Consider the following 12,731-nt stretch of genomic DNA (forward strand, 5'->3'; position numbering starts at 1 on the left):
ACCGGGACTAGAACCCAGTGTGCTGGCGCCACAAGGTGCAGGATTAGCCTATTGAGCCATGGCACCGGCCAATTATCTGTATATTTTTAACAAAGCTATATTAAAAAAAAAAAAAACACAAAAACCTGCACTGAAGTAGTGGTTGCTGCCACAAATTAGGCAAGAGAAAAATATTAGGGTGTCATGGAGCTCCTGCTTTTACTTCTCTTCTTGTCTAAATGAAAGTTGGCATGAAATTATAGTCAAACTCTTGAGGATTTGTGTGATGGTCTCATGGGCCATTGACTGTTGGCCCACAGCTATTGGTCATTTTTTCTATAGATAGTGTATGAATTGTGCTATTCAAATGCCTATACCATCATTGATCTGGTAATTGCCTTTCAGTGACTTCATTCTACAAATTCAGGGACCTCAGTTTTGAACTTCTATCTTATTTAGCTTCATCTCAGACCCAGAAGAAAATTATTGCTTAGTTCCCAGCATCATACAATGTAAACAGAAAATGAAGTTGTAGGCATCAAACAAGAATAGTATAATGAAATAGTGGATTGCCTTGTCCTTTCTAAAAATTATTGCTCCCTATAGTGGTAGCCACACACTTCTGACAGCAGGAGTTGCTGATTTTAGAATTACGATTGTGAATTCTGTGGGGATTCCTGAGAAGAAAGTGGGAAGGCAGCATGCAACACTCAACTGTTGTTGATTGATCTTTTTTTTTTTTTTTTTTTTTTTTTTGACAGGAGGAGTGGATAGTGAGAGAGAGACAGAGAGAGAAAGGTCTTCCTTTTTGCCATTGGTTCACCCTCCAATGGCCACTGCGGCCGGCGCATCACACTGATCCGAAGCCAGGAGCCAGGTGCTTCTCCTGGTCTCCCATGTGGGTGCAGGGCCCAAGGACTTGGGCCATCCTCCACTGCCTTCCTGGGCCATAGCAGAGAGTTGGCCTGGAAGAGGGGCAACCGGGATAGAATCTGGCGCCCCGACTAGGACTAGAACCCGGTGTGCCGGCGCTGCAAGGTGGAGGATTAGTCTGTTAAGCCACGGTGCTGGCCTGTTGATTGATCTTTTACAATTCATTTCCTCTCACTGGTTTTAAATACCGTTTTTTTTTTTTTTTTTGACAGGTAGCGTTATAGTGAGAGAGAGAACAGAGAGAAAGATCTTTCTTCTGTTGGTTCATTCTCCAAATGGCCGCTATGGCCAGCACTGCGCTAATCCAAAGCCAGGAGCCAGGTGCTTCTTCCTGGTCTCCCATGCGGGTGCAGGGGACCAAGCACTTGGCCATCCTCCACCACCCTCCTGGGCCACAGCAGAGAACTGGACTGGAAGAGGGGCAACCAGGATTTGAACCCGGTGCTGATATGGGATGCTGGCACTGTAGGTGGAGGATTAACCAAGTGAGCCATGGTGCCAACCCCTATATACACCTTCTGAGTAATGACCAGCATTTATAATTTCAAGCACTTAGAAATAGGATCTCTAATACTTGATTTTACTGAATCAATAATGAAAAATATAGTCCCTAAGAAAAAAAGAGTGATGATCACAGAGTGAAACTAATTCAGGATCTGTCAAGGACTAAATTTGAGGTCAAGCTTGAGCTTCTTATCACTAATAGAAATATCACTACTAGAAACAATCAGTGTTGTCTGATCAAGTTTTACTAGATGAGAATGGCATTCCATATTTGTGCCTGTTTGTGTCCCAATCTCTCCACTCCTGATCCAGCTCCCTGCTATTGAACCTGGGAAAATAGCAGCAAAAGATGGCCCAAGTATGTGGGCCTCTGCCCACACCACAGAGCCAGCCCTAATAAATCTTATTAAAAACCTAAAGAAGGAAAATGTAAAATGTATAAATTATAGTTGTATGTAGGTATAAATTTCTGAAAAAAATATAATTTCATCCTTTTAGACATCTAAAATTTATTTTTAAATTATTTAATTAAAAAAGATAGAGACATTGATTCTTATGTCTCTTCAGCATAAGACATCAAATTTTCCAGGTTCTAGATACATTTATTCACAGTTTCATAGGTGTAATCAGTAATGTGGCTCAAATAACAGTCTTACCCAGGGGATCCCACTAAATTTAAACAGGGTACTCAATACCATTTTAGAAAAGTTCCAAAATATATATCAGAAGAAAAAATAATTTATTTGGTACATCTCATTTTAACTATAGTATTACCTAAATTTCCAATAGTCAGATGTACTCAGAAAATCCCACAGGTGGGAGAGAAGGCCTAAAACAGCAATTATTAAAATAAAAATTTTATGCTACAACTTAACTAGGGAAAATAACACTCCACAGGTCCCAAACTAGAATAATTAAGATGACATAATAAAAGGAAACTCAATGTCTTCATGCATTAAAATTTATTACATTAGACTTAATTAACAAAAAGGTGATTATTCCAGCTCTTTCCCACTTGGCAGCCCAATTGTTCCTGTTGGATCTGGAAAAAAGTAAATGGCATCTCATGGTAGATTACTAAAATCTTAATGCTACATGCCATTGATTATGTCCACCACACTTTATATCTAATATCTCATATTAACATATCTGATGCCTCTTAATACAAAAATGACCTGTCAACTATTACAAAAGTGGCAAATGTGTTTTTCAAAGCTTTTCCAACAGCCCCTTAGTCTAGTTTGCCTTCACTTTGAAAAGACACTTCTAGGGTATACACAAGCATCTCATTGACTTTGCCATCAAACACAATTTTTGCAAAGAGTTTAACTACCCACCTTTTATCAGAGCACAGAATATATCACATTGATGACTTCCTCCCTCAATGAGACTGTTTGACACACTTGTGCAGAACATACGATGCTAATACATTTTAGTCCTTCCTGGGTTTTGGTGCAATGCATGCCTCATTTAAAAAATTAATTGTCATGGATGCTACAAATCAGCCCAGCTTAAATGGCCCCTTTCCAATGAAAAGTGCTAAAATCAGTCAAATTAAATCATGTAGGCACTATCATTAGTGCTCTCAGTGACTTCTTCACTTGTGGAGCTCATACGCCTTCTAAATTCTTTGCATCATCTATGATATCCATTACTTCTCAAGGGCTGTGATGCAAGAAATAACCTCTCTTGGAACCCTGCTATGTGCCAGTAAAATTAAATTAGATGGCTATTAAGTGTGCTATACTGGAAAAACAGTCACCTACACACCTTGAGCCTGTGATTCAACAAACCTTGATGTCTAGTAGGACTTTGGCCATGGATATATAACAGTAAAATGTGAGGATGGCTACTAAGGCCTCCTTAATAAATGATAGACCCAAAACTTGGCATACTCCATTTGGCAAAGGGGACGGCTTCCAATGTCTACTGTCTATGTCCAGATGCCAGGGTACTGCAGGAGGTCACTATTCTAACAATAAAAAAGAAAAACCATTTAAGTTCAGCTGGACATCATTCTGCTGACTGTTGATCTCATTACTATTAATCTGGATGCCTTCACTGGTGACAATCCAGAGACCCAAAGTAGTCACAGCCATTATCTGCTAACAAAAGCTTAAACCAAGAATTATGGATTTATATCTGTTATAACACAATTCCTCAGAACCCATCTAGTCCAAACCTTGAGAGTTGGAAGCTGTTATACTTGGCTCACCCATAAACAGGACGTTAATTGTGCCAGATGGGCTCTATATCCTTGTACTGCAAGGAGGATGTCACAGATATTGATGCTCCAAACTTATCCAGCTCCCTGCTTATGTGTCTGGGAAAGCAGCAAAGGATTGCCCAAATGCTTGGGCCCCTGAACCCATGTGATATCTGGAAGAAGCTCCTATCTTATGAGATCAGCCTGGTCTAGCCCCAGTCATTGCAGCCATTTTGGAGAACAAACCTAAAGGAAGATCAGTCTCTCCCTTTCTCACTCTAACACTGCCTTTCAAATATATAAATAAATGTTTTAAAATGTAATCATTCCAATAGATGACTTTTACTATCTTAAGTACATTTTCATTTCTTTTTAAAAGATTTGTTTATTTGAAAGGCAGAGAGGGGGCTGGTGTGCTGCAGTATGCAAAGCTGCCATCTGTTATATTGGCATCCCATATAGTCACCGGTTCAAGTCACACTTGTTTCACTTCTGATTTAGCTTTATGCTAATGGTCTGATAAAAAGTGGAAGATGGCCCAAGTACTTGGGCTCCTGCCACCCCCATTGGTGACTCAGAAGAAGCTCCTGGTTTCAACCTGGCCCTACACTGGCCATTAGAGCCACCAGGGGAGTGAACCAGATGATGGAAGATCTCTCTATGTCTCTCTCTCTCTCTGTAACTGTGACTTTCAAATAAACAAATAGCTTTAAAAATGATTTTAAAAATGGCAGAAAAATACACAGAAAGTGGGTGGGGAGAGAGAAGCAGAGAGGTCTTTCATATGTTGGTTCACTCTCTAAATGTCTGCAACAGCTGTGGCTGGACCAGGCTCTCAGGTCCCCTAATAAGTAGTAGATCTTGCACTTAGGTAAAGGAACTGAAGAATTTGAGCCACTACCCCATGATTCCCAGAGATATTAAGCAGGAACCTGGTTTGGAAGTGGAACACTGAAAACTTATATTAGCACTGTAATATAGAATGTGGGCATCACATACAATGATCAACAAATCAGAAAACCTAGAAGAAATCAAGAAACATACCAGATAACAAAACTGAGTCATGAAGACATATAGAAAACCTAAGCAAACCAAAAACCAAGACAGAGATTGAATCAGTAACAAAAACCCTCCAAAGAAAAGCCCAAGACCAGAAAGTATCACTGCTAAATTCTACCAGACTTTTAAAACAGAATCAATTCCAATTCTTCTTAAGCTATTCAAAACAATTGAAAGAGAAGAGTATTCCCAAACTCCTTCTATTTGGCCAGTGTCACCTTATTTTCTAAACCAGAAAATGATACAATAGAGAAAGAGAATTAAAGAACAATATCTCTGATAAGCACAGGTGCAAAAATTCTCAACAAATTGCTAGCTAATAAAATCCAACAACAGATCATAAAGATAATTTACCTGGACCAAGTGGAATGTACCCCTGGTAGGCAGGGATGGTTCAGCATATGCAAATCAATAAATGTGATATGTGACACTAGCAAACTAAAGAATTAAAAACCACATGATGATCTCAATAAATGAAGAGAAAGTATTTGATAAAAAACAAGCTTTCAGGCCGGCGCCGTGGCTCACTAGGCTAATCCTCCGCCTTGCGGCGCCGGCACACCGGGTTCTAGTCCCGGTCGGGGCACCGATCCTGTCCCGGTTGCCCCTCTTCCAGGCCAGCTCTCTGCTGTGGCCCGGGAGTGCAGTGGAGGATGGCCCAAGTGCTTGGGCCCTGCACCTCATGGGAGACCAGCAGAAGCACCTGGCTCCTGCCATCGGAACAGCGTGGTGCGCCGGCCGCAGCGTGCTACCGCAGCGGCCATTGGAGGGTGAACCAACGGCAAAAGGAAGACCTTTCTCTCTGTCTCTCTCTCACTGTCCACTCTGCCTGTCAAAAATAAAAAAAAAAAAAACAAAAAACAAAAAACAACAAGCTTTCATTACAAAAACCTTAAGCAAGTTGGGAATAGAAGGAACACTCCTTAACACAATCAAGGCAATATATGACAAATCTTCAACCAACATCATATTGAGTGGGAAATCATGGAAGCATTTCCACTAAGATCTGAAACCAAAGTTTCTCTCCATCACTACTGCTGTTCAATACACTACTAACAGTTTTAGCAATGGCAAGAATGCAAGAAAAAGGAAAACAAATTAGAAAGCATAAAGTCCAGTAATCTGTTTGCAGATGACATAATCCTAAATATTGGGAAACCAAAAGACTCCACCAAGAGATTATTGAAACTCATAAGAAAGCTTGGTAAAGTTGTAAGATATAAAATCAACACACAAAAATCAATAGCCATTATACACACAAAAATGCCATGGCTGGAAAATAACTCATCAGATCAGTGCCTTTCACGATAACCATAAAAATTTTTTATGGTTGGAATAAATTTAGTCAAGGGTGTGAAAGATCTTTACAAGAAAAATTACAAAACATTAAAGAAATATTAGAAAACACACAAAAAAGAAAAATCTTCCATGTCATAAATTGGAAGAACTAATATCAAAATTTCCATACTACCAAAAGAAATTATTTTTAATTTTACTTTTATAATCATTTATTTGAGAGGCAGTTATAGACAGAGAGAGGGAGAGACAGAAAGAAATGCCTTCTAACTATTGGTTAATTCTCCAAATGGCTGTAATGGCTGGTGCTGGGCTGATCTGAACCCAGGAGCTAGGAGCTTCCTCCTCATCTCCCATATGGATACAGGGGACCAAGCACTTGGGACATCTTCTACTGCCTTCACAGGCCATGAGCAGAGAGCTGGATCAGAGGAGCAGCTGGGACCCAAACTGGCATCCATGTGATACCAATGCCACAGACAGAGGCTCAACCTACTATTCTGCAGTGCCAGCCCCCCAAAAGCAATTTACAGATTCAATGTGATCTCAATCAAAATACCAACAACATTCTTCTCAGAGTTAGGAAAAAGATGATGTCAAAATTGGTATGAAATGCAAGGCAATCTTAACAAAAGCAAAGCTGGAGGCATCACAATTCCAGAATTCAAGATCTTCTATAGGGCAGTTATAATCAAAAGAGCTTGTTATTGGCATGCCAAAAGACATGTAGACCTATGAAACAGGAATAGAACCTCTGAAAATTAATCCACACATCTAAAACCAATTAGTTTGTGAGAAACAAATTTAAGGCAATTCTGGAGAAAGGACAATCTCTTCAAAAATGGTGCTGGAAAAATTGTTCTTCACAGTGTAGTAGGAAACAAGATCCCCATATTACAACTTGTTTTTTTTTTTAACTTTTATTTAATGAATATAAATTTCCAGTGTATGGCTCATGGATTACAATGGCTTCCCCCTCCCACAACTTCCCTCCCACCCGCAACCCTCCCCTCTCCCGATCCCTCTCCCCTCCCATATTGCAACTTGTACAAAAATTAGCTGTAATTAGATCAAATATCTAAATCTATGTGATACCATCAGATTACTAGGGGAAAATATCAGGGAAACTCTGCAAGACATTGTCATAGGCAAAGACTTTTGGAAAAAGACCCCCTGAAGCACAGGCAATAAAAGGAAAAATAGTCAAAGGAGATTATATCAAGCTAAGAAGCTTCTGAACTGCAACAAAGGAAGCAACTGACAGAATGGAAGCAAACATTCACAAACTATTAGTAAAAATATCCAAAATCTCTAATGAGCTCAACAAATTCAACAACATAACAAACAATCCAGTTCAAGAAATGGGCAACAGCCATTTTTCCTGTTATATTAACATGCAGTTTTAACAAGCATTTTTCCAAGGAAGAAATTCAAATGGCCAACAGACACATGAAAAAAATGTTCAGGATCACTAGCCATCAGGGAAATGCTAACAGAAACCACAATGAGATTTCTTCTCACCCCAGTTAGTATGGCTATCATACAGAAACCAAAAATCATTTGGGGGCAGGCACTGTGGCTTAGTGGGTTAAGCCACTGCCTGCAGTACTGGCATCCCATGAGTGCTGGTTTGAGTCCTGGCTGCTCCACTTTGATCCAGCTTTCTGTTAATGAGCCTGAGAAAGCAGTGGAGGATGGCTCTCATGCTTGGATCCCTGTACCCATGTGGCAGACCTGGATGAAGTTCCTGGCTCCTAGCTTCAATCTAGCCCTGCCTTGGCCATTGTGGTCATTTGGGGAGTGAACCAGCAGAGATGTCAATCAATCTCTCTCTCTCTCTCTCTCTGTAAATCTGCAATTCAAATACATAAATAAATCTTTTTTTAAAATCACAATTTTAAATGTTGTATGAGTAGACTTCTATAACCACTGAATTATTTTTACAACAGTCAGTCTGGTTTTAACTGTTTTTCTGTGAAGTAAGAATATGTACTTGAAAAAAGTATAGGCTTGAGAAAGTGGTGATATGCTAGAGTGGAGATGGCCAAGCTTGCTCCACTGCCCCCACTCTCCCCACAGTTTAAGAACATACAGCACCGCAGGTCACTAGGCTAATCCTCTGCCTGCAGCGCTGGCATCCTGGGTTCTAGTACCGGTTGAGGCACTGGTTCTGTCCCAGTTGCTCCTCTTCTAGTCCAGCTTTCTGCTGTGGCCCGGGAAGGCAGTGGAGGATGGCCCAGGTTCTTGGGCCCTGCACCCCTATGGGAGAGCAGGAGGAAGCACCTAGCTCCTGGCTTTGGATTGGCACAGTGCCAGCTGTAGCAGCCATTTAGGGGATGAACCAACAGAAGGAAGACCTTTCTCTCTGTCTCTCTCTCTCACTGTCTATAACTCTACCTGTCAAAATTTTAAAAAGTAAAAAAAATTAAAAAAATAAAAGAACATGCAGCATCACCTGATGGCTCAGGAGCATGACAAGTAGGGCTCTGTGGTGGCCTATTACTGAATAGTTGCTCAAGAATTGATCTGAGGGGTGGGTGTTGGCAGCCATTGCTGATCATTATGTATTTTACCAAGGGGGTCATTTATATGCCATGCAAACTAGAATGAATATTGATAATAAAACTCCTGAGTGTCATAAATTTTTATCAAAATTAACAGGTCAGTTAGGAGCTCTTAAGAAACATTTGGGGGGCTTGCACTGTTGTGCAGCAAGTTAAAGCCCTGGCCTACAGTGCTGGCATCCCATATGTGCTCCAGTTCAAGTCCCAGCTGCTCCACTTCTGACTCAGCTCTCTGCTCTGGCCTGGGAAAGAAGTAGAAAAATGGCCCAAGTCCTTGGGCCCCTGCACACATGTGGAAGACCTGGAAGAATCTCCTGGCTCCTGGCTTCAGATCAGCACAGCTCTGGCCATTGCAGCCATTTGGGGAGTGAACTAGAGGATGGCAGAGGCCAACTCTCCTTCCATTTCTCTGCCTTTCTGTAACTGCCTTTCAAATAAATAAATAAATCTTAACAATAACAACTGTTAGACCAGCCTTGGATGGGACACAATTATCCCAATGAGAGACTTCAATGATGCAAAAGCAAAGAGATTTATTGTTCTAACTCAAGCTAGGGTCCACTCCTCCAATCATCACAGTGTTCTTCTGATGAGGATCCATCCCATTTCCTTTGTGGGGTTTATACAGGGTTTTCAGAGACATTCTATACATTATAGCACCATTCAGCAAATCATCTCATTCTGTGAGAATGTAAAGAACATCTCTTAAAATTGATTAGTAAATCCAGTGTTGGGAATAGACTAGTAAAGGTGATTGGATGGCTTTGGGGTTGATGCTTTTTAAAATGACTGGCTAAAGTATAGGGTCCGAGCCGCTAGGGTGTACGTGCCAAACTGCAGGGATTTGGAATGTTATCAATCACCTTAACTACCTGAAAAGACACCTGGATAGCAGGTATTTCCCTGCTATCTGCTGAATGGCTGTTGCTAGGGGAGTTTATCACAAGGGGAGTTTATTTTTCTTCTTTCAGGAGATTTTGCCTTAGGGTTCAGGGTCTGGTCAGTCCTGAGTTACAAGATGGAGGCCTAGTCTAAAATAGCTGTGCCTTGATCCAGGCTCAGGTTCTTCACAACAACAAAAAGAAACAGTTGGGTGATAATGAAGCTATTACCCAAGGAGCAGTTGGTTCTGCTCATTTGGGGAATTATTCTTGGAAAATGTTCATATATGCAGACAATGAACATTGTGCTGGGCTATTTCACAAAAAACATGATCAAGTTCTTCTATACTGCAAGTCTTTTAATAGATGTCATAACCGTGTTTAACATAACACTGATGAAAATGTGAAACACAAAGTATGCAAGGTGGAAGGCAACATATATCCATAATTGCTTAAAGAATGAGGAGACTCCTCAAGCAGGCTCTATTGCAATTGAGGAAGATATTGATGGTGAAGAAAATGAAGATGCTGTAGTAGCATCTCTGCCCACTCAACACACCTCAGCCATCATCATCTTCAGCAGTTGACCCAGGCAGCATGCCATCAGACAGCTATAGTTGAATACAGATTCCTCTGGGTGCACATGCCCCAGCCAACACAACAGCAAAAGTGCCTCATAGCATCGGTGTAACAAGGAATACTATGCAACCTACTCTATAGAGTAGTCCAGCCATTGATCCTGCACTTTCAGTACAGTTTCCCAAGGCGATACCCACCTCACCCCTGAGGACTTTGTGAGAGCTCAGAAATACTGCAAATATGCTGCCAGTGCTTTGCAATATGAAGCTGTAAGCACTGCCATTCAGAATCTACAGAAAGACCTCAAGTTACTGATGATCAACAGAGAATGAAGCCTTTGTACAACAGATCCACGTATCTTTGGCATAAAGAATTAACTCCATTACTCTGTCTTCAGCCTATCAAGAGTACAGTTTCAAGAAAGACCTCAGTTGAATTCAATATGACAATAAAATCTATGTGTACCAGATTCCTTTTGAAGCATTCATCAGTAGCCTCAACCAGTTTTTATTGTCCATTTAATGGCTCCAATAATTTATAGGTACATAGGGCTGATGTTGGCAAGATCCTAAAAACACCCTTTGAACCCTGCTTCAGCAAATGAAAACACAGAAAATATATATTGGAAATAAGCTTTATTAATTTACATACATGAAGAGAAATTTTTTAAACACCATAATATTTGGACAAAGAGATCATATTACTTTGCTGTAAAATTCTAAATCTAATAAAAAATTCCAGAATTGTCTAGATGAAAGATTACCTTATTGTTTTCCTTAAGACTTATAAAACAAATGCCCTAAAGTGTTAGATTAACATGAAAAACTTATGTTCAAAACACAATTTTTATTCATTAGAGTTTAAAGTTGACAGAAGGAAAAATCATTCAGTAAAGAGGTAGAAAGGCTTTCAGAGTTAGTATTAATAATGTTGGTTTCCCAAATGCTTTTTTCTGAATTTGCTGTGTTAAAAAAATAAATACAAAGATTCTTTTTAAAGAAAACTTAAAAAAAAATAGGCTTGTATTGAACAAGATATATCTAAACTTCATAAAATGCTGTTATTTTAATATAAAACATACATAAGCATATGTTTTAAACATAAATAATTGATTATAAAAGCTTGTGTTTCTACTCAAATACACCTATGAAATGAAATTACAATTTATCCACAAAATAATTTAGAATTTCCTAACAGTATCTAACTTAAATAATGAAGTAAAACATACTAAAACATCTCTTGTTTGTGTGAATTTAATTACAGCACCTTAAATTAGCATTTTACATACTAAAGATTTTTAAAAGTTTTGAAAAGGAGATAAACTCCATGAGGTTGGTATATTTTCTGTTCTAAATTCTTCATGTACTTGGGGCTGGTGCTGCGGTGCAGAGGTTAATCCTCTGCCTGTGGTGCCGGCATCCTGTATGGGTGCCGGTTCTAGTCCTGGCTGCCCCTCTTCCAGTCCAGTTCTCTGCTTGGCCTGGAACAGCAGTGGAAGATGGCCCAAGTGCTTGGGCCCCTGCACCCACATGGGAGACCAGGAAGAAGCAGCTGGCTCCTGGCTTTAGATCCGTGCAGCTCTGGCCATTGCAGCCATCTGGAGAGTGAACCAACAGAAGGAAGACCTGTCTCTCTGTCTCTCCCTCTCTCTGTCTGTAATTCTACCTCTCAAATAAATAAATAAAATCTTAAAAATATATATATATATTTTTTGACAGGCAGGGTGGACAGTGAGAGAGACAGAGAGACAGGTCTTCCTTTTCTGTTGGTTCACCGCCCCCAATGGCCACTGTGGCTGGCATGCTGCAGCCGGCGCACCATGCTGCCAGGTGCCCCCTCCCAGTCTCCCATGCAGGTGCAGGGCCCAAGAACCTGGGCCATCCTCCACTGCACTCCCGGGCCACAGCAGAGAGCTGGACTGAAAGAGAAGCAACTGGGACAGAATTCAGTGCCCTGCCTGGGACAAGAACCCTGTGTGCTGGTGCCACAGGCAGAGGATTAGCCTATTGAGCATGGCGCCATCCCAAAAAATATATTCTTTATATACTCATATTAATTACAACCTCTTATTTTAGAAAAATGAGGGTTAATGGTTTATGAGTTCTGCTAGTCTGTGATTGTTACAAAGTAAAACTTCTAGTCAAGGTATGAATTTGTAAATTCCTTATCTGCAATCAACTTATGGTAATAAAAATTATGGTATTAAGTCAATAGTCTTTAAATAAATACAAATTAGGAGAATATTTAGCAACTTAAAAACACCTGGCTATCACAATTATTCAGATGCAGACAAGGTAAGATTCCTTGTGGGATAACCACATGCTGAATTTCTATTTTTTTATTTACATGTCTCACTGTCACAGGCTGAACAGCGACAGAACACAGTATGAGAATGATGAGCACTCCTCTAATTCTAGAGACAAGTGCCCTGTCAGGACTTCATTGGCCTAACTGTAGATGTTAACAATGCAAGTCCTTTTAAGAAACTAGTCATAGAAAATAATCAAAGAACAAAAGAGAACTCCAAAAGAAATCAGACATCATCTCATAAATATATGAAGAGTAAAAGACTCAGGAATAAATGTCTCTGTTCTCAAGAGAATTGTGGGGCCAGCGCCATGGTGCAGTAGGTTAATCCTCCACCTCCAGCACCGGCATCCCGTATGGGCACCGGTTCTAGTTCCAGCTGCTCCTCTTTCAATCCAGCTCTCTGCTATGGCCTGGGAAAGC

The 12,731-nt window shown here is 40.3% G+C and overlaps 1 protein-coding gene and 1 pseudogene across 1 annotated transcript in view; one reads left to right on the top strand and one right to left on the bottom strand.

Annotated features, from left to right (window-relative positions):
• LOC133755642 (zinc finger protein 717-like) overlaps nt 1-12,731 on the bottom strand; it is a 44,607-nt gene that overhangs the window by 14,626 nt on the left and 17,250 nt on the right. The gene's annotated exons all lie outside the window — the stretch shown is intronic.
• Nucleotides 8,018-10,333, top strand: LOC133755645 (vacuolar protein sorting-associated protein VTA1 homolog; annotated as a pseudogene).

Source organism: Lepus europaeus, unplaced genomic scaffold (genome assembly GCF_033115175.1).
Source record: "Lepus europaeus isolate LE1 unplaced genomic scaffold, mLepTim1.pri SCAFFOLD_66, whole genome shotgun sequence".
In the NCBI taxonomy this organism is placed as follows: Eukaryota; Metazoa; Chordata; class Mammalia; order Lagomorpha; family Leporidae; genus Lepus; species Lepus europaeus.